The following is a 27,549-nucleotide window of genomic DNA, read 5'->3' as shown; positions in this document are numbered from 1 at the left end:
AAAGTTCCAATACTCCCCCAAGGACAAATTCGCCTCAAATTGGCCAAAAGTTGCAATAGCCTCCCAAAGGAACAATTTCGCCTGAAAATGGCCAAAAGTTGCAATACCCTACAAAGGAACAATTTCGCATCAAAATGGCCAAAAGTTGCAATACCCCCCAAAGAAACAATTTCGCCTCAAAATAGCCAAAAGTTGTAATACCCCCCCAAAGAAACAATTTCGCCTCAAAATGGCCAGAAGTTGCAATACCCCCCCAAAGGAACAATTTCGCCTCAAAATGGCCAAAAGTTGCAATACCCCCCTGAAAGGAACAAAGTCGCCTCAAAATTGCAAAAAATTGCATAACCCCCCCAAAGGAACAATTTCGCCTCAAAATGGCCAAAAGTTGAAATACTCCCCCAAAGGAACAATTTTGTCTCAAAATTGCCAAAAGTTGCAATAGCCTCCCAAAGGAACAATTTCGCCTCAAAATGGCCAAAAGTTGCAATACCCACCCAAAGAAACAATTTCGCCTCAAAATAGCCAAAAGTTGCAATACCCCCCCAAAGGAACAATTTCGCCTCTAAATGGCCAAAAGTTGCAATACCCCCCCAAAGGAACAAATTTGCCTCAAAATAGCCAAAAGTTGCAATACCCCCCCAAAGGAACAATTTCGCCTCAAAATGGCCAAAAGTTGCAATACCCACCCCAAAGGATTAATTTTGACTCAAAATTGCCAATAGTTGCAATACCCCCCCAAAGGAACAATTTCACCTGAAAATGGCCAAAAGTTGCAATACCCCCCGAAAGGAGCAATTTCGCATCAAAGTGGGCAAAAGTTGCAATACCCCCCTGAAAGGAAATAATTCGCCTTAAAATTGCAAAAAATTGCATAACCCCCCAAAGGAACAACTTCGCCTCAAAATGGCCAAAAGTTGAAATACTCCCCCAAAGGAACAATTTTGACTTAAAATGGCCAAAAGCTCCAATACCCCCCCAAAGGAACAAATTCGCCTCAAAATGGCCAAAAGTTGCAATAGCCTCCCAGAGGAACAATTTCGCTTCAAAATAGCCAAAAGTTGCAATACCCCCCCAAAGGAACAAATTCGCCTCAAAATGGCCAAAAGTTGCAATACCCTCCCAAAGGAACAATTTCGCCTCAAAATGGGCAAAAGTTGCAATACCACGCTGAAAGGAACAAATTCGCCTTAAAATTGCAAAAAATTGCATAACCCCCCAAAGGAACAACTTCGCCTCAAAATGGCCAAAAGTTGAGCTACTCCCCCAAAGGAACAATTTTGACTCAAAATGGCCAAAAGTTCCAATACCCCCCCAAAGGACAAATTCGCCTCAAAATGGCCAAAAGTTGCAATACCCCCCCAAAGGAACAAATTCGCCTCAAAATTGCCAAAAGTTGCAATACCCCCCCAAAGGAACAATTTCGCCTCAAAATGGCCAAAAGTTGCAATACCCACCCCAAAGGAACAATTTTGACTCAAAATTGCCAAAAGTTGCAATACCCCCCCAAAGGAACAATTTCACCTAAAAATGGCCAAAAGTTGCAATACCCCCCCAAAGGAGCAATTTCGCATCAAAATGCCCAAAAGTTACAATACCCCCCCCAAAGGAACAATTTCACCTGAAATTGGCCAAAAGTTGCAATACCCCCCCAAAGAAACAATTTCACCTCAAAATGGCCAACAGTTGCAATAAACCCCCAAAGGAAAAAATTCGCCTCAAAATGGGCAAAAGTTGCAATACCCCCCTGAAAGGAACAAATTCGTCTTAAAATTGAAAAAAATTGCATAACCCCCAAAGGAACAATTTCGCCTCAAAATGGCCAAAAGTTGAAATACTCCCCAAAGAAACAATTTTGACTCAAAATGGCCAAAAGTTTCAATACCCCCCCAAAGAAACAAATTCGCCTCAAAATGGCCAAAAGTTGCAATAGCCTCCCAAAGGAACAATTTCACCTCAAAATGGCCAAAAGTTGCAATACCCCCCCAAAGGAACAATTTCGCCTCAAAATGGCCAAAAGTTGCAATACCCCCCCAAAGGAAAAAAATTCGCCTCAAAATGGCCAAAAGTTGCAATACCCCCCAAAGGAACAATTTCGCCTCAAAATGGCAAAAAGTTGCATAACCCCCCCAAAGGAGCAATTTCGCCTCAAAATGGCCAAAAGTTGCAATACCCCCCTGAAAGGAATAAATTCGCACCAAAATGGCAAAAAATTGCATAACCCCCCAAAGGAACAATTTCGCCTCAAAATGGCCAAAAGTTGAAATACTCCCCCAAAGGAACAATTTTGACTCAAAATTGCCAAAAGTTGCAATACCCACCCAAAGGAACAATTTCGCTTTAAAATGGCCAAAAGTTGATATACCCCCCCAAAGGAACAATTTTTCCTCAAAATAGCCAAAAGTTGGAATACCCCCCCAAAGGAACAATTTCGCCTCAAAATAGTCAAAAGTTGCAATACCCCCTGAAAGGAACAAATTCGCCTCAAAATTGCAAAAAATTGCATAACCCCCCAAAGGAACAATTTCGCCTCAAAATGGCCAAAAGTTGAAATACTCCCCCAAAGGAACAATTTTGACTCAAAATTGCCAAAAGTTGCAATACCCCCCCAAAGGAACAATTTCGCTTTAAAATGGCCAGAAGTTGCAATACCCCCTCAAAGGAACAATTTCGCCTCAAAATGGCCAAAAGTTGAACTACTCCCCCAAAGGAACAATTTTGACTCAAAATGGCCAAAAGTTCCAATACCCCCAAAGGACAAATTCGCTTCAAAATGGCCAAAAGTTGCAATAGCCTCCCAAAGGAACAATTTCGCCTCAAAATGGCCAAAAGTTGCAATACCCCCCAAAGGAACAATTTCGCCTCAAAATGGCCAAAAGTTGCAATACACCCCCAAAGGAACAATTTCGCCTGAAAATGGCCAAAAGTTGAAATACCCCCCTGAAAGGAAAAAATTCGCCTCCAAATTGCAAAAAATTGCATAACCCCCCAAAGGAACAACTTCACCTCAAAATGGCCAAAAGTTGAAATACTCCCCCAAAGGAACAATTTTGCCTCAAAAGGGAAAGAAGTTTCAATACCCCCCCAAAGGAACAGTTTCGCCTCAAAATGGCCAAAATTGCAATACCCCCCAAAGGAACAATTTCGCCTCAAAATGGCCAAAAGTTGCAATATCCCCCCCAAAGGATCAATATCGCCTCAAAATGGCCCAAAAATTACAATACTCCCCCAAAGGAACAATTTTGACTCAAAACTGCCAAAAGTTGCAAAACCCCCAAAGGAACAACTTCGCCTCAAAATGGCCAAAAGTTGCAATACCCCCCCAAAGGAGCAATTTCGCCTCAAAATGGCCAAAAGTTGCAATACCCCCCAAAGGAACAAATTTGCCTCAAAATGGCCAAAAGTTGCAATTCCCACCCCAAAGGAACAATTTTGACTCAAAATTGCCAAAAGTTGCAATACCCCCCCAAAGGAACAATTTCACCTGAAAATGGCCAAAAGTTGCAATACCCCCCGAAAGGAGCAATTTCGCATCAAAATGGGCAAAAGTTGCAATACCTCCCTGAAAGGAACAAATTTGCCTTGAAATTGCAAAGAATTGCATAACCCCCAAAGGAACAACTTCGCCTCAAAATGGCCAAAAGTTGAACTACTCCCCCAAAGGAACAATTTTTTCTCAAAATGGCCAAAAGTTCCAATACCCCAAAGGACAAATTCGCTTCAAAATGGCCAAAAGTTGCAATAGCCTCCCAAAGGAACAATTTCGCCTCAAAATGGCCAAAAGTTGCAATACCCCCCAAAGGAACAATTTCGCCTCAAAATGGCCAAAAGTTGCAATACCCCCCCAAAGGACTAAATTCGCCTCAAAATGGTTAAAAGTTGCAATACACCCCCAAAGGAACAATTCGCCTGAAAATGGCCAAAAGTTGAAATACCCCCCTGAAAGGAAAAAATTCGCCTCCAAATTGCAAAAAATTGCATAACCCCCCAAAGGAACAACTTCACCTCAAAATGACCAAAAGTTGAAATACTCCCCCAAAGGAACAATTTTGACTTAAAATGGCCAAAAGTTACAATACCCCCCCAAAGGAACAAATTTGCCTCAAAATGGGCAAAAGTTGCAATACCCCCCTGAAAGGAACAAATTCGGCTTAAAATTGCAAAAAAAATTGCATAACCCCCCAAAGGAACAACTTCGCTTCAAAATGGCCAAAAGTTGAACTACTCCCCCAAAGGAACAATTTTGACTCAAAATGGCCAAAAGTTCCAATACCCCCCAAAGGACAAATTCGCCTCAAAATGGCCAAAAGTTGCAATAGCCTCCCAAAGGAACAATTTCGCCTCAAAATGGCCAAAAGTTGCAATACCCTCCCAAAGGAACAATTTCGCCTCAAAATGGCCAAAAGTTGCATTACCCCCCCAAAGGAACTAATTCGCCTCAAAATGGCCAAAAGTTGCAATACACCCCCCAAAGGAACAATTTCGCCTCAAAATGGCAAAAAGTTGAAATACTCCCCCAAAGGAACAATTTTGACTCAAAATGGCCAAAAGTTCCAATACCCCCCCAAAGGACAAATTCGCCTCAAATTGGCCAAAAGTTGCAATAGCCTCCCAAAGGAACAATTTCGCCTTAAAATGGCCAAAAGTTGCAATACCCCCCAAAGGAACAATTTCGCATCAAAATGGCCAAAAGTTGCAATACCCCCCAAAGAAACAATTTCGCCTCAAAATAGCCAAAAGTTGTAATACCCCCCCAAAGAAACAAGTTCGCCTCAAAATGGCCAGAAGTTGCAATACCCCCCCAAAGGAACAATTTCGCCTCAAAATGGCCAAAAGTTGCAATACCCCCCTGAAAGGAACAAAGTCGCCTCAAAATTGCAAAAAAATTGCATAACCCCCCCAAGGAACAATTTCGCCTCAAAATGGCCAAAAGATGCAATAGCCTCCCAAAGGAACAATTTCGCCTCAAAATGGCCAAAAGTTGCAATACCCACCCAAAGAAACAATTTCGCCTCAAAATAGCCAAAAGTTGCAATACCCCCCCAAAGGAACAATTTCGCCTCTAAATGGCCAAAAGTTGCAATACCCCCCCAAAGGAACAAATTCGCCTCAAAATAGCCAAAAGTTGCAATACCCCCCCAAAGGAACAATTTCGCCTCAAAATGGCCAAAAGTTGCAATACCCACCCCAAAGGATTAATTTTGACTCAAAATTGCCAAAAGTTGCAATACCCCCCCAAAGGAACAATTTCACCGGAAAATGGCAAAAAGTTGCAATACCCCCCCAAAGGAGCAATTTCACATCAAAATGGCCAAAAGTTACAATACCCCCCAAAGGAACAAATTCGCATCAAAATGGGCAAAAGTTGCAATACCCCCCTGAAAGGAACAAATTCGCCTTAAAATTGCAAAAAATTGCATAACCCCCCAAAGGAACAACGTCGCCTCAAAATGGCCAAAAGTTGAGCTACTCCCCCAAAGGAACAATTTTGACTCAAAATGGCCAAAAGCTCCAATACCCCCCCAAAGGAACAATTTCGCCTCAAAATGGCCAAAAGTTGAAATACCTCCCCAATGGAGCAATTTCGCCTCAAAATGGCCAAAAGTTGCATTACTCCCCCAAAGGAACAATTTCGCCTCAAAATGGAAAAAAGTTGCAATACCCCCCCAAAGGAACAATTTCGCCTCAAAATGGCCAAAAGTTGCAATTCCTCCCCAAAAGAACAAATTCGCTTCAAAATGGCCAAAAGTTGCAGTACACCCCCAAAGGAACAATTTCGCCTCAAAATGGCCAAAAGTTGAAATACCCCCCCAATGGAGCAGATTCGCCTCAAAATGGCCAAAAGTTGCAATACCCCCCTGAAAGGAACAAATTCGCCTCCAATTTGCAAAAAATTGCATAACCCCCCAAAGAAACAATTTCGCCTCAAAATGGCCAAAAGTTGAAATACTCCCCCAAAGGAACAATTTTGACTCAAAATGGCCATAAGTTCAAATACCCCCCCAAAGGACAAATTCGCCTCAAAATGGCCAAAAGTTGCAATACCCCCCAAAGACACAATTTCGCCTCAAAATGGCCAAAAGTTGCAATACCCCCCCAAAGGAACAATTTCGCCTCAAAATGGCCAAAAGTTGCAATACCCCCCTGAAAGGAACAAATTCGCCTCAAAATTGCAAAAAATTGCATAACCCCCCAAGGAACAATTCGCCTCAAAATGGCCAAAAGTTGAAATACTCCCCCAAAGGAAAAATTTCGCCTCAAAATAGTCAAAAAGTTGCAATACCCCCCCAAAGGAACAATTTCGCCTCAAAATGGCCAAAAGTTGCAATACCCCCCTAAAGGAACAAATTCGCCTCAAAATGGCCAAAAGTTGCAATACCCCCCTGAAAGGAAATAATTCGCTTTAAAATTGCAAAAAAATTGCATAACCCCCCAAAGGAACAACTTCGCCGCAAAATGGCCAAAAGTTGAAATACTCCCCCAAAGGAACAATTTTGACTTAAAATGGCCAAAAGCTCCAATACCCCCCCAAAGGAACAAATTCGCCTCAAAATGGCGAAACGTTGCAATAGCCTCCCAAAGGAACAATTTCGCTTCAAAATAGCCAAAAGTTGCAATACCCCCCAAAAGGAACAATTTCGCCTCAAAATGGCCAAAAGTTGCAATACCCCCCAAAGGAACAATTTCGCCTCAAAATGGCCAAAAGTTGCAATACCCCCCCAAAGGAACAATTTCACCTGAAAATGGCCAAAAGTTGCAATACCCCCCCAAAGGAGCAATTTCACATCAAAATGGCCAAAAGTTACAATACCCCCCAAAGGAACAAATTCGCCTCAAAATGGGCAAAAGTTGCAACACCACGCTGAAAGGAACAAATTCGCCTTAAAATTGCAAAAAATTGCATAACCCCCCAAAAGAACAACTTCGCCTCAAAATGGCCAAAAGTTGAGCTACTCCCCCAAAGGAACAATTTTGACTCAAAATGGCCAAAAGTTCCAATACCCCCCCAAAGGACAAATTCGCCTCAAAATGGCCAAAAGTTGCAATAGCATCCCAAAGGAACAATTTCGCCTCAAAATGGCAAAAAGTTGCAATACCCCCCCAAAGGAACAATTTCGCCTCAAAATGGCCAAAAGTTGCAATACCCCCCCAAAAGAACAAATTCGCCTCAAAATGGCCAAAAGTTGCAATACACCCCCAAAGGAACAATTTCGCCTCAAAATGGCCAAAAGTTGCAATAGCCTCGAGAAGGAACAATTTCGCCTCAAAATGGCCAAAAGTTGCAATACCCCCCCAACGGAACAATTTCTTCTCAAAATGGCCTAAAGTTGCAATACCCCCCCAAAAGACAAATTCGCCTCAAAATGGCCAAAAGTTGCAATAGCCTCGAGAAGGAACAATTTCACCTGAAAATGGCCAAAAGTTGCAATACCCCCGAAAGGAGCAATTTCGCATCAAAATGGGCAAAAGTTGCAATACCCCCCTGAAAGGAACAAATTCGCCTTAAAATTGCAAAAAATTGCATAACCCCCCAAAGGAACAACTTCACCTCAAAATGGCCAAAAGTTGAAATACTCCCCCAAAGGAACAATTTTGACTTAAAATGGCCAAAAGCTCCAATACCCCCCCAAAGGAACAAATTCGCCTCAAAATGGCCAAAAGTTGCAATAGCCTCCCAAATGAACAATTTCGCTTCAAAATAGCCAAAAGTTGCAATACCCCCCCAAAGGAACAAATTCGCCTCAAAATGGCCAAAAGTTGCAATACCCCCCCAAAGGAACAATTTCGCCTCAAAATGGCCAAAAGTTGCAATACCCACCCCAAAGGAACAATTTTGACTCAAAATTGCCAAAAGTTGCAATACCCCCCCAAAGGAACAATTTCACCTGAAAATGGCCAAAAGTTGCAATACCCCCCAATGGAGCAATTTCACATCAAAATGGCCAAAACTTACAAAACCCCCCCAAAGGACAAATTCGCCTCAAAATGGCCAAAAGTTGCAATAGCCTCCCAAAGGAACAATTTCGCCTGAAAATGACCAAAAGTTGCAATACCCCCTCAAAGGAGCAATTTCGCATCAAAATGGCCAAGAGTTACAATACCTCCCCAAAGGAACAAATTCGCCTCAAAATGGGCAAAAGTTGCAATACCCCCCTGAAAGGAACAAATTTGCCTTAAAATTGCAAAAAATTGCATAACCCTCAAAGGAACAACTTCGCCTCAAAATGGCCAAAAGTTGAAATACTCCCGCAAAGGAACAATTTTGACTCAAAATGGCCAAAAGTTCCAATACCTTCCCAAAGGAACAATTTCGCCTCAAAATGGCCAAAAGTTGCAATACCCCCCCAACGGAACAGTTTCGCCTCAAAATGGCCAAAAGTTGCAATACCCCCCCAAAGGAACAATTTCACCTGAAAATGGCCAAAAGTTGCAATACCCCCCGAAAGGAGCAATTTCGCATCAAAATGGGCAAAAGTTGCAATACCCCCCTGAAAGGAACAAATTCGCCTTATAATTGCACGAAATTGCATAACCCCCCAAAGGAACAAATTCGCCTCAAAATGGCCAAAAGTTGAAATACTCCCCCAAAGGAACAATTTTGACTTAAAATGGCCAAAAGCTCCAATACCCCCCCAAAGGAACAAATTCGCCTCAAAATGGCCAAAAGTTGCAATAGCCTCCCAAAGGAACAATTTTGCTTCAAAATAGCCAAAAGTTGCAATACCCCCCCAAAGGAACAAATTCGCCTCAAAATGGCCAAAAGTTGCAATACCCCCCCAAAGGAACAATTTCACCTGAAAATGGCCAAAAGTTGCAATACCCCCAAAGGAGCAATTTCACATCAAAATGGCCAAAAGTTACAATACCCCCTCAAAGGAACAAATTCGCATCAAAATGGGCAAAAGTTGCAATACCCCCCTGAAAGGAACAAATTCGCCTTAAAATTGCAAAAAATTGCATAACCCCCCAAAGGAACAACGTCGCCTCAAAATAGCCAAAAGTTGAGCTACTCCCCCAAAGGAACAATTTTGACTCAAAATGGCCAAAAGTTCCAATACCCCCCCAAAGGAACAATTTCGCCTCAAAATAGCCAAAAGTTGCAATACCCCCCCAAAGGAGCAATTTCGCCTCAAAGTGGCCAAAAGTTGCAATACCCCCTGAAAGGAACAAATTCGCCTCCAAATTGCAAAAAATTGCATAACCCCCAAAGGAACAATTTCGCCTCAAAATGGCCAAAAGTTGAAATACTCCCCCAAAGGAACAATTTTGACTCAAAACTGCCAAAAGTTGCAATACCCCCCCAAAGGAACAATTTCGCCTGAAAATGGCCAAAAGTTGCAATACCCCCCAATGGAACAATTTCGCCTCAAAATGGCCAAAAGTTGCAATACCCCCCCAAAGGAGCAATTTCGCCTCAAAATGGCCAAAAGTTGCAAAACCCCACTGAAAGGAACAAATTCGCCTCCAAATTGCAAAAAATTGCATAACCCCCCAAAGGAACAATTTCGCCTCAAAATGGCCAAAAGTTGAAATACCCCCCCAAGGAGCAATTTCGCCTCAAAATGGCCGAAAGTTGCAAAACCCCCACAGGAACAATTTTGCCTCAAAATGGCCAAAAGTTGCAATACCCCCCCAAAGAGCATTTTCTGTTCAAAATGGCCAAAAGTTGCAATACCCCCCTGCAATACCCCCGCCTCAAAATTGCAAAAAATTGCATAACCCCCCAAAGGAACAAAAATGGCCTCAAAATGGCCAAAAGTGGAATTACTCCCCCAAAGGAACAATTTTGACTCAAAATTGCCAAAAGTTGCAATAGCCCCCCAAAGGAACAATTTCGCCTCAAAATAGCCAAAAGTTGCAATACCCCCCCAAAGGAACAATTTCGCCTCAAAATGGCCAAAAGTTGCAATACCCACCCCAAAGGAACAATTTTGACTCAAAATTGCCAAAAGTTGCAATACCCCCCCAAAGGAACAATTTCGCCTCAAAATGGCCAAAAGTTGCAATACCCCTCAAAGGAACAATTTCGCCTCAAAATGGGCAAAAGTTGCAATTCCCCCCCAAAGGAGCAATTTCGCCTCAAAATGGCCAAAAGTTGCAATACCCCCCTGAAAGGATCAAATTCGTCTTAAAATTGCAAAAAATTGCATAACCCCCCAAAGGAACAATTTCGCCTCAAAATGGCCAAAAGTTGCAATACCCTCCAAAGGAACAATTTCGCATCAAAATTGCAAAAAGTTGCAATACCCCCCCCAAAGGAACAATTTCGCATCAAAATGGCCAAAAGTTGCAATACCCCCCCAAAGAAGCAATTTCGCCTCAAAATGGCCAAAAGTTGCAATACCCCCCTGAAAGGAACAAATTCGCCTCAAAATTGCAAAAAATTGCATAACCCCCCAAAGGAACAATTTCGCCTCAAAATGGCCAAAAGTTGAAATACTCCCCCAAAGGAACAATTTTGACTCAAAATTGCCAAAAGTTGCAATACACCCCCAAAGGAACAATTTCGCTTTAAAATGGCCAAAAGTTGCAATACCCCCGCAAAGGAACAATTTTTCCTCAAAATAGCCAAAAGTTGGAATACCCCCCCAAAGGAACAATTTCACCTCAAAATGGCCAAAAGTTGAAATACTCCCCCAAAGGAACAATTTTGACTCAAAATTGCCAAAAGTTGCAATACCCCCCCCAAAGGAACAATTTCGCTTTAAAATGGCCAAAAGTTGCAATACTCCCTCAAAGGAACAATTTCGCCTCAAAATAGTCAAAAGTTGCAATACCCCCCCAAAGGAACAATTTCGCCTCAAAATGGCCAAATGTTGCAATACCCACCCCAAAGGAACAATTTTGACTAAAAATTGCCAAAAGTTGCAATACCCCCCCAAAGGAACAATTTCACCTGAAAATGGCCAAAAGTTGCAATACCCCCCCAAAGGAGCAATTTCGCATCAAAATGGCCAAAAGTTACAATACCCCCCCAAAGGAACAAATTCGCCTCAAAATGGGCAAAAGTTGCAATACCCCACTGAAAGGAACAAATTCGCCTCAAAAGTGCAAAAAATTATATAACCCCCTAAAGAAATATTTTCGCCTCAAAATGGCCAAAAGTTGAAAGACTCCCCCAAAGGAACAATTTTGACTCAAAATGGCCAAAAGTTCCAATACCCCCCCAAAGGAACAATTTCGCCTCAAAATGGCCAAAAGTTGCAATACCCCTCCAAAGGAACAATTTCGCCTCAAAATGGCCAAAAGTTGCAATACCCCCCCAAAGAAACAGTTTCGCTTTAAAATGGCCAAAATTGCAATACCCCCTAAAGGATCAATTTCGCCTCAAAATGGCCCAAAAATTACAATACTACCCCAAAGGAACAATTTTGCCTCAAAATTATCAAAAGTTGCAATACCCCTTCAAAGGAACAGTTTTGCCTCAAAATAGCCAAAATTTGCAAAAGTTGCAAGGGAACAATTTCGCCTCAAAATGGTCAAAAGTTGCAATACCCTCGCAAAGGAACAATTTCGCCTCAAAATGGCCAGAAGTTGCAATACCTCCCTAAAAAGGAACAATTTCGCCTCAAAATGGTCAAAAGTTGCAAAACCCCCAAAGGAACAATTTCGCCTCAAAATGGCCAAAAGTTGCAAGACCACCCAAAGGAACAAATTCGCCTCAAAATTGCAAAAAGTTGCAATACCCCCCCAAAGGAACAATCTCGCCTGAAAATGGCCAAAATTTGCAATACACCCAATGGAACAATTTCGCCTCAAAATTGCCAAAAGTTGCAATATCCCCCAAAGGAACATTTTCGCCTCAAAATGGCTTTAAGTTGCAATACCCCCCAAAGGAACAATTTCGCCTCAAAATGGCCAAAAGTTGCAATACCCCCCAAAGGAACCATTTCGCCTCAAACTGGCCAAAAACTTGCAATACCCCCCCCAAAGGAACAAATTCGCCTCAAAATTGCAAAAAGTTGCAATACCACACCAAAGGAACAATTTCGCATCAAAATGGCCAAAAGTTGCAATACCCCCCCAAAGGAGCAATTTCGCCTCAAAGTGGCCAAAAGTTGCAATACCCCCTGAAAGGAACAAATTCGCCTCCAAATTGCAAAAAATTGCATAACCCCCAAAGGAACAATTTCGCCTCAAAATGGCCAAAAGTTGAAATACTCCCCCAAAGGAACAATTTTGACTCAAAACTGCCAAAAGTTGCAATACCCCCCCAAAGGAACAATTTCGCCTGAAAATGGCCAAAAGTTGCAATACCCCCCAATGGAACAATTTCGCCTCAAAATGGCCAAAAGTTGCAATACCCCCCCAAAGGAGCAATTTCGCCTCAAAGTGGCCAAAAGTTGCAAAACCCCACTGAAAGGAACAAATTCGCCTCAAAATGGCCAAAAGTTGCAATACACCTCCAAAGGAACAATTTCGCCTCAAAATGGCCAAAAGTTGCAATAGCCTCGAGAAGGAACAATTTCGCCTCAAAATGGCCAAAAGTTGCAATACCCCCCCAACGGAACAATTTCTTCTCAAAATGGCCTAAAGTTGCAATACCCCCCCAAAGGACAAATTCGCCTCAAAATGGCCAAAAGTTGCAATAGCCTCGAGAAGGAACAATTTCACCTGAAAATGGCCAAAAGTTGCAATACCCCCGAAAGGAGCAATTTCGCATCAAAATGGGCAAAAGTTGCAATACCCCCCTGAAAGGAACAAATTCGCCTTAAAATTGCAAAAAATTGCATAACCCCCCAAAGGAACAACTTCACCTCAAAATGGCCAAAAGTTGAAATACTCCCCCAAAGGAACAATTTTGACTTAAAATGGCCAAAAGCTCCAATACCCCCCCAAAGGAACAAATTCGCCTCAAAATGGCCAAAAGTTGCAATAGCCTCCCAAATGAACAATTTCGCTTCAAAATAGCCAAAAGTTGCAATACCCCCCCAAAGGAACAAATTCGCCTCAAAATGGCCAAAAGTTGCAATACCCCCCCAAAGGAACAATTTCGCCTCAAAATGGCCAAAAGTTGCAATACCCACCCCAAAGGAACAATTTTGACTCAAAATTGCCAAAAGTTGCAATACCCCCCCAAAGGAACAATTTCACCTGAAAATGGCCAAAAGTTGCAATACCCCCCAATGGAGCAATTTCACATCAAAATGGCCAAAACTTACAAAACCCCCCCAAAGGACAAATTCGCCTCAAAATGGCCAAAAGTTGCAATAGCCTCCCAAAGGAACAATTTCGCCTGAAAATGACCAAAAGTTGCAATACCCCCTCAAAGGAGCAATTTCGCATCAAAATGGCCAAGAGTTACAATACCTCCCCAAAGGAACAAATTCGCCTCAAAATGGGCAAAAGTTGCAATACCCCCCTGAAAGGAACAAATTTGCCTTAAAATTGCAAAAAATTGCATAACCCTCAAAGGAACAACTTCGCCTCAAAATGGCCAAAAGTTGAAATACTCCCGCAAAGGAACAATTTTGACTCAAAATGGCCAAAAGTTCCAATACCTTCCCAAAGGAACAATTTCGCCTCAAAATGGCCAAAAGTTGCAATACCCCCCCAACGGAACAGTTTCGCCTCAAAATGGCCAAAAGTTGCAATACCCCCCCAAAGGAACAATTTCACCTGAAAATGGCCAAAAGTTGCAATACCCCCCGAAAGGAGCAATTTCGCATCAAAATGGGCAAAAGTTGCAATACCCCCCTGAAAGGAACAAATTCGCCTTATAATTGAACGAAATTGCATAACCCCCCAAAGGAACAAATTCGCCTCAAAATGGCCAAAAGTTGAAATACTCCCCCAAAGGAACAATTTTGACTTAAAATGGCCAAAAGCTCCAATACCCCCCCAAAGGAACAAATTCGCCTCAAAATGGCCAAAAGTTGCAATAGCCTCCCAAAGGAACAATTTTGCTTCAAAATAGCCAAAAGTTGCAATAACCCCCCAAAGGAACAAATTCGCCTCAAAATGGCCAAAAGTTGCAATACCCCCCCAAAGGAACAATTTCACCTGAAAATGGCCAAAAGTTGCAATACCCCCAAAGGAGCAATTTCACATCAAAATGGCCAAAAGTTACAATACCCCCTCAAAGGAACAAATTCGCATCAAAATGGGCAAAAGTTGCAATACCCCCCTGAAAGGAACAAATTCGCCTTAAAATTGCAAAAAATTGCATAACCCCCCAAAGGAACAACGTCGCCTCAAAATAGCCAAAAGTTGAGCTACTCCCCCAAAGGAACAATTTTGACTCAAAATGGCCAAAAGTTCCAATACCCCCCCAAAGGAACAATTTCGCCTCAAAATAGCCAAAAGTTGCAATACCCCCCCAAAGGAGCAATTTCGCCTCAAAGTGGCCAAAAGTTGCAATACCCCCTGAAAGGAACAAATTCGCCTCCAAATTGCAAAAAATTGCATAACCCCCAAAGGAACAATTTCGCCTCAAAATGGCCAAAAGTTGAAATACTCCCCCAAAGGAACAATTTTGACTCAAAACTGCCAAAAGTTGCAATACCCCCCCAAAGGAACAATTTCGCCTGAAAATGGCCAAAAGTTGCAATACCCCCCAATGGAACAATTTCGCCTCAAAATGGCCAAAAGTTGCAATACCCCCCCAAAGGAGCAATTTCGCCTCAAAATGGCCAAAAGTTGCAAAACCCCACTGAAAGGAACAAATTCGCCTCCAAATTGCAAAAAATTGCATAACCCCCCAAAGGAACAATTTCGCCTCAAAATGGCCAAAAGTTGAAATACCCCCCCAAGGAGCAATTTCGCCTCAAAATGGCCGAAAGTTGCAAAACCCCCACAGGAACAATTTTGCCTCAAAATGGCCAAAAGTTGCAATACCCCCCCAAAGAGCATTTTCTGTTCAAAATGGCCAAAAGTTGCAATACCCCCCTGCAATACCCCCGCCTCAAAATTGCAAAAAATTGCATAACCCCCCAAAGGAACAAAAATGGCCTCAAAATGGCCAAAAGTGGAATTACTCCCCCAAAGGAACAATTTTGACTCAAAATTGCCAAAAGTTGCAATAGCCCCCCAAAGGAACAATTTCGCCTCAAAATAGCCAAAAGTTGCAATACCCCCCCAAAGGAACAATTTCGCCTCAAAATGGCCAAAAGTTGCAATACCCACCCCAAAGGAACAATTTTGACTCAAAATTGCCAAAAGTTGCAATACCCCCCCAAAGGAACAATTTCGCCTCAAAATGGCCAAAAGTTGCAATACCCCTCAAAGGAACAATTTCGCCTCAAAATGGGCAAAAGTTGCAATTCCCCCCCAAAGGAGCAATTTCGCCTCAAAATGGCCAAAAGTTGCAATACCCCCCTGAAAGGATCAAATTCGTCTTAAAATTGCAAAAAATTGCATAACCCCCCAAAGGAACAATTTCGCCTCAAAATGGCCAAAAGTTGCAATACCCTCCAAAGGAACAATTTCGCATCAAAATTGCAAAAAGTTGCAATACCCCCCCCAAAGGAACAATTTCGCATCAAAATGGCCAAAAGTTGCAATACCCCCCCAAAGAAGCAATTTCGCCTCAAAATGGCCAAAAGTTGCAATACCCCCCTGAAAGGAACAAATTCGCCTCAAAATTGCAAAAAATTGCATAACCCCCCAAAGGAACAATTTCGCCTCAAAATGGCCAAAAGTTGAAATACTCCCCCAAAGGAACAATTTTGACTCAAAATTGCCAAAAGTTGCAATACACCCCCAAAGGAACAATTTCGCTTTAAAATGGCCAAAAGTTGCAATACCCCCGCAAAGGAACAATTTTTCCTCAAAATAGCCAAAAGTTGGAATACCCCCCCAAAGGAACAATTTCACCTCAAAATGGCCAAAAGTTGAAATACTCCCCCAAAGGAACAATTTTGACTCAAAATTGCCAAAAGTTGCAATACCCCCCCCAAAGGAACAATTTCGCTTTAAAATGGCCAAAAGTTGCAATACTCCCTCAAAGGAACAATTTCGCCTCAAAATAGTCAAAAGTTGCAATACCCCCCCAAAGGAACAATTTCGCCTCAAAATGGCCAAATGTTGCAATACCCACCCCAAAGGAACAATTTTGACTAAAAATTGCCAAAAGTTGCAATACCCCCCCAAAGGAACAATTTCACCTGAAAATGGCCAAAAGTTGCAATACCCCCCCAAAGGAGCAATTTCGCATCAAAATGGCCAAAAGTTACAATACCCCCCCAAAGGAACAAATTCGCCTCAAAATGGGCAAAAGTTGCAATACCCCACTGAAAGGAACAAATTCGCCTCAAAAGTGCAAAAAATTATATAACCCCCTAAAGAAATATTTTCGCCTCAAAATGGCCAAAAGTTGAAAGACTCCCCCAAAGGAACAATTTTGACTCAAAATGGCCAAAAGTTCCAATACCCCCCCAAAGGAACAATTTCGCCTCAAAATGGCCAAAAGTTGCAATACCCCTCCAAAGGAACAATTTCGCCTCAAAATGGCCAAAAGTTGCAATACTCCTCCAAAGGAACAATTTTGCCTCAAAAGGGCCAGAAGTTGCAATACCCCCCCAAAGAAACAGTTTCGCTTTAAAATGGCCAAAATTGCAATACCCCCTAAAGGATCAATTTCGCCTCAAAATGGCCCAAAAATTACAATACTACCCCAAAGGAACAATTTTGCCTCAAAATTATCAAAAGTTGCAATACCCCTTCAAAGGAACAGTTTTGCCTCAAAATAGCCAAAATTTGCAAAAGTTGCAAGGGAACAATTTCGCCTCAAAATGGTCAAAAGTTGCAATACCCTCGCAAAGGAACAATTTCGCCTCAAAATGGCCAGAAGTTGCAATACCTCCCTAAAAAGGAACAATTTCGCCTCAAAATGGTCAAAAGTTGCAAAACCCCCAAAGGAACAATTTCGCCTCAAAATGGCCAAAAGTTGCAAGACCACCCAAAGGAACAAATTCGCCTCAAAATTGCAAAAAGTTGCAATACCCCCCCAAAGGAACAATCTCGCCTGAAAATGGCCAAAATTTGCAATACACCCAATGGAACAATTTCGCCTCAAAATTGCCAAAAGTTGCAATATCCCCCAAAGGAACATTTTCGCCTCAAAATGGCTTTAAGTTGCAATACCCCCCAAAGGAACAATTTCGCCTCAAAATGGCCAAAAGTTGCAATACCCCCCAAAGGAACCATTTCGCCTCAAACTGGCCAAAAACTTGCAATACCCCCCCAAAGGAACAAATTCGCCTCAAAATTGCAAAAAGTTGCAATACCACACCAAAGGAACAATTTCGCATCAAAATGGCCAAAAGTTGCAATACCCCCCCAAAGGAGCAATTTCGCCTCAAAGTGGCCAAAAGTTGCAATACCCCCTGAAAGGAACAAATTCGCCTCCAAATTGCAAAAAATTGCATAACCCCCAAAGGAACAATTTCGCCTCAAAATGGCCAAAAGTTGAAATACTCCCCCAAAGGAACAATTTTGACTCAAAACTGCCAAAAGTTGCAATACCCCCCCAAAGGAACAATTTCGCCTGAAAATGGCCAAAAGTTGCAATACCCCCCAATGGAACAATTTCGCCTCAAAATGGCCAAAAGTTGCAATACCCCCCCAAAGGAGCAATTTCGCCTCAAAGTGGCCAAAAGTTGCAAAACCCCACTGAAAGGAACAAATTCGCCTCCAAATTGCAAAAAATTGCATAACCCCCCAAAGGAACAATTTCGCCTCAAAATGGCCAAAAGTTGAAATACCCCCCCAAGGAGCAATTTCGCCTCAAAATGGCCGAAAGTTGCAAAACCCCCACAGGAACAATTTCGCCTCAAAATGGCCAAAAGTTGCAATACCCCCCCAAGGAGCAATTTCGCCTCAAAATGGCCAAAAGTTGCAATACCCCCCTGAAAGGAACAAATTCGCCTCAAAATTGCAAAAAATTGCATAACCCCCCAAAGGAACAAAAATGGCCTCAAAATGGCCAAAAGTGGAAATACTCCCCCAAAGGAACAATTTTGACTCAAAATTGCCAAAAGTTGCAATAGCCCCCCAAAGGAACAATTTCGCTTTAAAATGGCCAAGAGTTGCAATACCCCCCCAAAGGAACAATTTCGCCTCAAAATAGCCAAAAGTTGCAATACCCCCCCAAAGGAACAATTTCGCCTCAAAATGGCAAAAATTGCATAACCCCCCAAAGGAACAATTTCGCCTCAAAATAGCCAAAAGTTGCAAAACCCCCCAAAGGGGACAATTTCGCCTCAAAATGACCAAAAGTTGCAATACCCCTCAGAAAGAACAATTTCGCCTCAAAATGGCCAAAAGTTGCAAAACCCCCCCAAAAGAACAAATTCGCCTCAAAATTACAAAAAGTTGCAACACCCCCCCAAAGGAACAAATTTACCTCAAAATTGCAAAAAGTTGCAATACCCCACCAAAGGAACAATTTCGCCTCAATATGGCCAAAATTTGCAATACCCGCCCCAAGGAACAAATTCGCCTCAAAATGGCCAAAAGTTGCAATACCGTCCCAAAGGAACAATTTTGCCTCAAAATGGCCAAAAGTTGAAATACCCCCCAAAGGAACAATTTCGCCTCAAAATGGTCAAAAATTGCATAACCCCCAAAGGAACAATTTCGCCTCAAAATAGCCAGAAGTTGCAAAACCCCCCAAAGGGGACAATTTCGCCTCAAAATGGTTAAAAGTTGCAATAGCCTCCCAAAGGAACAATTTTGCCTCAAAATGGCCAAAAGTTGCAATACCCCCCAAAGGTTCAATTTCGCCCCTAAATTGCGAAAAGTTGCAATACCCCCCAAAGGAACAATTTCGCCTCAAAATGACCAAAACTTGCAAAACCCCCCCAAAGGAACAATTTCGCCTGAAAATGGCCAAAAGTTGCAATACCCCCCAAAAGGAACAATTTCGCCTCAAAATGGCCAAAACCTCTAATACCCCCAAAGGAACAATTTCGCCTCAAAATGGCCAAAAGTTGCAATAGCCCCCTGAAAGGAACAAATTCATCTCAAAATTGCAAAAAATTGCATAACCCAACAAAGGAACAATTTCGCCTCAAAATGGCCAAAAGTTGCAATACCCCCCAAAGGAACAATTTCGCCTCAAAATGGCCAAAAGTTGCAATACCCCCCCAAAGGAACAATTTCGCCTCAAAATGGCCAAAAGTTGCAAAACCCCCCCAAAGGAACAACTTCGCCTAAAAAAATGGCCAAAAGTTGCAATACCCCCCAAAAGGAACAATTTCGCCTCAAAATGGCAAAAAGCTCTAATACCCCCCAAAGGCACAATTTCGCCTGAAAATGGCCAAAAGTTGCAATACCCCCCTGAAAGGAACAAATTCATCTCAAAATTGCGAAAAATTGCATAACCCAACAAAGGAACAATTTCGCCTCAAAATGGACAAAAGTTGCAATACCCCTGCAAAGGAAGAAATTCACCTCAAAATGGCCAAAAGTTGCAATACCCTGCCCCAAAAGAACAGTTTCGCCTCAAAATGGCCAAAAGTTGCAATACCCCCCCAAAGGAACAATTTCGCCTCAAAATGGCCAAAAGATGCAATACCCCACCAAAGGAACAATTTCGTCTCCAAATTGCCAAAAGTTAGAATACCCCCCAAAGGAACAATTTCGCCTCAAAATGGCCAAAAGTTGCAATACCCCCCCAAAGGAACAATTTCGCCTCAAAATGGACAAAAGTTGCAATACCCCCCAAAGGAACAATTTCGCCTCAAAATGGCTAATAGTTGCAAAACCCCCACGAAGGAACAATTTCGCCTGAAAATGGCCAAAAGTTGCAATACCGTCCCAAAGGAACAATTTTGCCTCAAAATGGCCAAAAGTTGCAATACCCCCCCAAAGGAACAATTTCGCCTCAAAATGGTCAAAAATTGCATAACCCCCCAAAGGAACAATTTCGCCTCAAAATAGCCAAAAGTTGCAAAACCCCCCAAAGGGGACAATTTCGCCTCAAAATGGCCAAAAGTTGCAAAACCCCCCCAAAAGAACAAATTCGCCTCAAAATTACAAAAAGTTGCAACACCCCCCCAAAGGAACAAATTTACCTCAAAATTGCAAAAAGTTGCAATACCCCACCAAAGGAACAATTTCGCCTCAATATGGCCAAAATTTGCAATACCCGCCCAAAGGAACAAATTCGCCTCAAAATGGCCAAAAGTTGCAATACCGTCCCAAAGGATCAATTTTGCCTCAAAATGGCCAAAAGTTGAAATACCCCCCCAAAGGAACAATTTCGCCTCAAAATGGTCAAAAATTGCATAACCCCCCAAAGGAACAATTTCGCCTCAAAATAGCCAGAAGTTGCAAAACCCCCCAAAGGGGACAATTTCGCCTCAAAATGGTCAAAAGTTGCAATAGCCCCCCAAAGGAACAATTTTGCCTCAAAATGGCCAAAAGTTGCAATACCCCCCAAAGGTTCAATTTCGCCCCTAAATTGCGAAAAGTTGCAATACCCCCCAAAGGAACAATTTCGCCTCAAAATGGCCAACACTTGCAAAACCCCCCCAAAGGAACAATTTCGCCTGAAAATGGCCAAAAGTTGCAATACCCCCAAAAGGAACAATTTCGCCTCAAAATGGCCAAAAGTTGCAATAGCCCCCTGAAAGGAACAAATTCATCTCAAAATTGCAAAAAATTGCATAACCCAACAAAGGAACAATTTCGCCTCAAAATGGCCAAAAGTTGCAATACCCCCCCAAAGGAACAATTTCGCTTCAAAATGGCCAAAAGTTGCAAAACCCCCCCAAAGGAACAATTTCGCCTAAAAAAATGGCCAAAAGTTGCAATACCCCCCAAAAGGAACAATTTCGCCTCAAAATTGCCAAAACTTGCAATACCCCTCAAAAGGAAGAAATTCACCTCAAAATGGCCGAGAGTTGCAATACCCTCCCCCAAAAGAACAGTTTCGCCTCAAAATGGCCAAAAGTTGCAATACCCCCCCAAAGGAACAATTTCGCCTTAAAATGGCCAAAAGTTGCAATACCCCACCAAAGGAACAATTTCGTCTCAAAATGGCCAAAAGTTAGAATACCCCCCCAAAGGAACATTTTCGCCTCAAAATGGCCAAAAGTTGCAATACCCCCCCAAAGGAACAATTTCGCCTCAAAATGGACAAAAGTTGCAATACTCCCCAAAGGAACAATTTCGCCTCAAAATGGCTAAAAGTTGCAAAACCCCCCCGAAGGAACAATTTCGCCTGAAAATGGCCAAAAGTTGCAATACCGTCCCAAAGGAACAATTTTGCCTCAAAATAACCAAAAGTTGCAATACCCCCCCAAAGGAACAATTTCGCCTCAAAATGGTCAAAAATTGCATAACCCCCCAAAGGAACAATTTCGCCTCAAAATAGCCAAAAGTTGCAAAACCCCCCAAAGGGGACAATTTCGCCTCAAAATGACCAAAAGTTGCAATACCCCTCAGAAGGAACAATTTCGCCTCAAAATGGCCAAAAGTTGCAAAACCCCCCCAAAATAACAAATTCGCCTCAAAATTACAAAAAGTTGCAACCCCCCCAAAGGAACAAATTCACCTCAAAATTGCAAAAAGTTGCAATACCCCACCAAAGGAACAATTTCGCCTCAAGATGGCCAAAAGTTGCAATACCCGCCCAAAGGAACAAATTCGCCTCAAAATGGCCAAAAGTTGCAATACCGTCCCAAAGGAACAATTTTGCCTCAAAATGGCCAAAAGTTGCAATACCCCCCCAAAGGATCAATTTCGCCTCAAAATGGTCAAAAATTGCATAACCCCCCAAAGGAACAATTTCGCCTCAAAATAGCCAGAAGTTGCAAAACCCCCCAAAGGGGACAATTTCGCCTCAAAATGGTCAAAAGTTGCAATAGCCCCCCAAAGGAACAATTTTGCCCCAAAATTGCGAAAAGTTGCAATACCCCCCAAAGGAACAATTTCGCCTCAAAATGGCCAAAACTTGCAAAACCCCCCCAAAGGAACAATTTCTCCTGAAAATGGCCAAAACCTCTAATACCCCCCAAAGGAACAATTTCGCCTCAAAATGGCCAAAAGTTGCAATAGCCCCCTGAAAGGAACAAATTCATCTCAAAATTGCAAGAAATTGCATAACCCAACAAAGGAACAATTTCGCCTCAAAATGGCCAAAAGTTGCCATACCCCCCCAAAGGAACAATTTCGCCTAAAAAAATGGCCAAAAGTTGCAATACCCCCCAAAAGGAACAATTTCGCCTCAAAATGGCAAAAACCTCTAATACCCCCCAAAGGCACAATTTTGCCTCAAAATGGCCAAAAGTTGCAATACCCCCCTGAAAGGAACAAATTCATCTCAAAATTGCAAAAAATTGCATAACCCAACAAAGGAACAATTTCGCCTCAAAATGGCCAAAAGTTGCAATACCCCTCCAAAGGAAGAAATTCACCTCAAAATGGAAAAAAGTTGCAATACCCCCCCAAGGAACAATTTCGCCTCAAAATGGACAAAAGTTGCAATACCCCAGAAGGAACAATTTTGCCTCAAAATGGCCAAAAGTTGCAATACCCCCCCAAAGGAACAATTTCGCCTCTAATTGGTCAAAAATTGCATAACCCCCCAAAGGAAAAAATTCGCCTCAAAATTGCAAAAAGTTGCAATACCCCCCAGAGGAACAATTTCGCCTCAAAATGGTCAAAAGTTGCAATACCCCACCAAAGGAACAATTTCGCCTCAAAATGGCCAAAAGTTGCAAAACCCCCCCAAAGGAACAATTTCGCCTGAAAATGGCCAAAAGTTCCAATACCCCCCAAAAGGAACAATTTCGCCTCAAAATGGCCAAAACCTCTAATACCCCCCAAAGGAACAATTTCGCCTCAAAATGGCCAAAAGTTGCAATACCCCCCTGAAAGGAACAAATTCATATCAAAATTGCAAAAAATTGCATAACCCAACAAAGGAACAATTTCGCCTCAAAATGGCCAAAAGTTGCAATACTTCCCCAAATGAAAAATTTCGCCTCAAAATGGCCAAAAGTTAGAATACCCCCCCAAAGGAACAATTTCGCCTCAAAATGGCCAAAAGTTGCATTACCCCCCCAAAGGAACAATTTCGCCTCAAAATGGCCAAAAGTTGCAATACCCCCCCAAGGAACAATTTCGCCTCAAAATGGCCAAAAGTTGCAATACCCCCCCAAAGGAACAAACTCGCCTCAAAATGGCCAAAAGTTGCAATACCCTCCCAAAGGAACAGTTTCGCCTCAAAATGGCGAAAAGTTGCAATACCCCCCCAAAGGAACAATTTCGCCTCAAAATGGCCAAAAGTTGCAATACTCTACCAAAGGAACAATTTTGCCTCAAAATGGCCAAACACTGCAATACTCTTCCAAAGGAACAATTTCGCCTCAAAATGGCCAAAAGTTGCAATACCATCCCAAAGGAACAATTTCGCCTCAAAATGACCAAAAGTTGCAATACCCCTCAGAAGGAACAATTTCGCGTCAAAATGGCCAAAAGTTGCAGAACACCCCCAAAAGAACAAATTCGCCTCAGAATTACAAAAAGTTGCAACACCACCCAAAGGAACAAATTCACCTCAAAATTGCAAAAAGTTGCAATACCCCCCAAAAGAACAATTTCGCCTCAAAATGGCCAAAAGTTGCAATACCCCCCTGAAAGGAACAAATTCATATCAAAATTGCAAAAAATTGCATAACCCAACAAAGGAACAATTTCGCCTCAAAATGGCCAAAAGTTGCAATACTTCCCCAAAGGAACAATTTCGCCTCAAAATGGCCAAAAGTTGGAATACCCCCCCAAAGGAACAATTTCGCCTCAAAATGGCCAAAAGTTGCATTACCCCCCCAAAGGAACAATTTTGCCTCAAAATGGCCAAAAGTTGCAATACCCCCCCAAGGAACAATTTCGCCTCAAAATAAGCAAAAAGTTGCAATACCCCCCCAAAGGAACAAACTCGCCTCAAAATGGCCAAAAGTTGCAATACCCTCCCAAAGGAACAGTTTCGCCTCAAAATGGCGAAAAGTTGCAATACCCCCCCAAAGGAACAATTTCGTCTCAAAATGGCCAAAAGTTGCAATACTCTTCCAAAGGAACAATTTTGCCTCAAAATGGCCAAAAGTTGCAATACTCTTCCAAAGGAACAATTTCGCCTCAAAATGGCCAAAAGTTGCAATACCATCCCAAAGGAACAATTTCGCCTCAAAATGACCAAAAGTTGCAATACCCCTCAGAAGGAACAATTTCGCCTCAAAATGGCCAAAAGTTGCAGAACACCCCTAAAAGAACAAATTCGCCTCAGAATTGCAAAAAGTTGCAATACCCCCCAAAAGACCAATTTCGCCTCAAAATGGCCAAAAGTTGCAATACCCCACCAAAGGAACAATTTCGCCTCAAGATGGCCAAAAGTTGCAATACCCGCCCAAAGGAACAAATTCGCCTCAAAATGGCCAAAAGTTGCAATACCCTCCCAAAGGAACAGTTTCGCCTCAAAATGGCCAAAAGTTGCAATACCCTCCCAAAGGAACAATTTCGCCTCAAAACGGCCAAAAGTTGCATTACCTTCCCAAAGGAACAATTTCGCCTCAAAATGGCCAAAAGATGAAATACCCCCCCCAAAGGAACAATTTCGCCTCAAAATAGCCAAAAGTTGCACTACCCCCCCAAAGGAACAATTTCGCCTCAAAATGGCCAAAACTTGCAAAACCCCGCCAAAGGAACAATTTCGCCTGAAAATGGCCAAAAGTTGCAATTCCCCCCAAAAGGAACAATTTCGCCTCAAAATGGCCAAAACCTCTAATACCCCCCAAAGGAACAATTTCGCCTCAAAATGGCCAAAAGTTGCAATACCCCCCTGAAAGGAACAAATTCATCTCAAAATTGCAAAAAATTGCATAACCCAACAAAGGAACAATTTCGCCTCAAAATGGCCAAAAGTTGCAATACCCGCCCAAAGGAACAATTTCGCCTCAAAATGGCCAAAAGTTGCATTAGCCTCCCAAAGGAACAATTTCGCCTCAAAATGGCCAAAAGTTGCAATACCCCCCCAAAGGAACAATTTCGCCTTAAAATGGCCAAAAGTGTCAATACCCCCCCAAAGGAACAATTTCGCCTCAAAATGGCCAAAACCTCTAATACCCCCAATGGAACAATTTCGCCTCAAAATGGCCAAAAGTTGCAATACCCCCCTGAAAGGAACAAATTCATCTCAAAATTGAAATAAATTGCATTACCCAACAAAGGAACAATTTCGCCTCAAAATGGCCAAAAGTTGCATTACCCCCCCAAAGGAACAATTTCGCCTCAAAATGGCCAAAAGTTGTAATACCCCCCCAAAGGAACAATTTCGCCTCAAAATGGCCAAAAGTTGCAATACCCCACCAAAGGAACAATTTCGCCTCAAGATGGCCAAAAGTTGGAATACCCGCACAAAGGAACAAATTCGCCTCAAAATAGCCAAAAGTTGCAATACCCTCCCAAAGGAACAGTTTGCGCCTCAAAGTGGCAAAAAGTTGCAATACTCTTCCAAAGGAACAGTTTCGCCTCAAAATGGCGAAAAGTTGCAATACCCCCCCAAAGTAACAATTTCGCCTCAAAATGGCCAAAAGTTGCAATACTCTACCAAAGGAACAATTTCGCCTCAAAATGGCCAAAAGTTGGAATACCCCCCAAAGGAACAATTTTGCCTCAAAATGGCCAAAAGTTGCATTACCCCCCCAAAGGAACAATTTCGCCTCAAAATGGCCAAAAGTTGCAATACCCCCCCAAGGAACAAATTCGCCTCAAAATTACAAAAAGTTGCAACACCCCCCCAAAGGAACACATTTACCTCAAAATTGCAAAAAGTTGCAATACCCCACCAAAGGAACAATTTCGCCTCAATATGGCCAAAATTTGCAATACCCGCCCAAAGGAACAAATTCGCCTCAAAATGGCCAAAAGTTGCAATACCGTCCCAAAGGAACAATTTTGCCTCAAAATGGCCAAAAGTTGAAATACCCCCCCAAAGGAACAATTTCGCCTCAAAATGGTCAAAAATTGCATAACCCCCCCAAAGGAACAATTTCGCCTCAAAATAGCCAGAAGTTGCAAAACCCCCCAAAGGGGACAATTTCGCCTCAAAATGGTCAAAAGTTGCAATAGCCCCCCAAAGGAACAATTTTGCCTCAAAATGGCCAAAAGTTGCAATAACCCCCAAAGGTTCAATTTCGCCCCTAAATTGCGAAAAGTTGCAATACCCCCCAAAGGAACAATTTCGCCTCAAAATGGCCAAAACTTGCAAAACCCCCCAAAGGAACAATTTCGCCTGAAAATGGCCAAAAGTTGCAATACCCCCCAAAAGGAACAATTTCGCCTCAAAATGGCCAAAACCTCTAATACCCCCCAAAGGAACAATTTCGCCTCAAAATGGCCAAAAGTTGCAATAGCCCCCTGAAAGGAACAAATTCATCTCAAAATTGCAAAAAATTGCATAACCCAACAAAGGAACAATTTCGCCTCAAAATGGCCAAAAGTTGCAATACCCCCCCAAAGGAACAATTTCGCCTCAAAATGGCCAAAAGTTGCAATACCCCCCCAAAGGAACAATTTCGCCTCAAAATGGCCAAAAGTTGCAAAACCCCCCCAAAGGAACAATTTCGCCTAAAAAAATGGCCAAAAGTTGCAATACCCCCTAAAAGGAACAATTTCGCCTCAAAATGGCCAAAAGTTGCAATACCCCTCAAAAGGAAGAAATTCACCTCAAAATGGCCAAAAGTTGCAAAACCCCCCCAAAGGAACAATTTCGCCTAAAAAAATGGCCAAAAGTTGCAATACCCCCTAAAAGGAACAATTTCGCCTCAAAATGGCCAAAAGTTGCAATACCCCCCCAAAGGAACAATTTCGCCTCAAAATGGCCAAAAGTTGCAATACCCCACCAAAGGAACAATTTCGTCTCAAAATGGCCAAAAGTTAGAATACCCCCCAAAGGAACAATTTCGCCTCAAAATGGCCAAAAGTTGCAATACCCCCCCAAAGGAACAATTTCGCCTCAAAATGGACAAAAGTTGCAATACCCCCCAAAGGAACAATTTCGCCTCAAAATGGCTAAAAGTTGCAAAACCCCCCCGAAGGAACAATTTCGCCTGAAAATGGCCAAAAGTTGCAATACCGTCCCAAAGGAACAATTTTGCCTCAAATTAACCAAAAGTTGCAATACCCCCCCAAAGGAACAATTTCGCCTCAAAATGGTCAAAAATTGCATAACCCCCCAAAGGAACAATTTCGCCTTAAAATAGCCAAAAGTTGCAAAACCCCCCAAAGGGGACAATTTCGCCTCAAAATGACCAAAAGTTGCAATACCCCTCAGAAGGAACAATTTCGCCTCAAAATGGCCAAAAGTTGCAAAACCCCCCCAAAATAACAAATTCCCCTCAAAATTACAAAAAGTTGCAACCCCCTCCAAAGGAACAAATTCACCTCAAAATTGCAAAAAGTTGCAATACCCCACCAAAGGAACAATTTCGCCTCAAGATGGCCAAAAGTTGCAATACCCGCCCAAAGGAACAAATTCGCCTCAAAATGGCCAAAAGTTGCAATACCGTCCCAAAGGAACAATTTTGCCTCAAAATGGCCAAAAGTTGC

Source organism: Anomaloglossus baeobatrachus, unplaced genomic scaffold (genome assembly GCF_048569485.1).
Source record: "Anomaloglossus baeobatrachus isolate aAnoBae1 unplaced genomic scaffold, aAnoBae1.hap1 Scaffold_32, whole genome shotgun sequence".
NCBI classification, from domain to species: domain Eukaryota; kingdom Metazoa; phylum Chordata; class Amphibia; order Anura; family Aromobatidae; genus Anomaloglossus; species Anomaloglossus baeobatrachus.
This window is presented reverse-complemented; position numbering follows the sequence as displayed.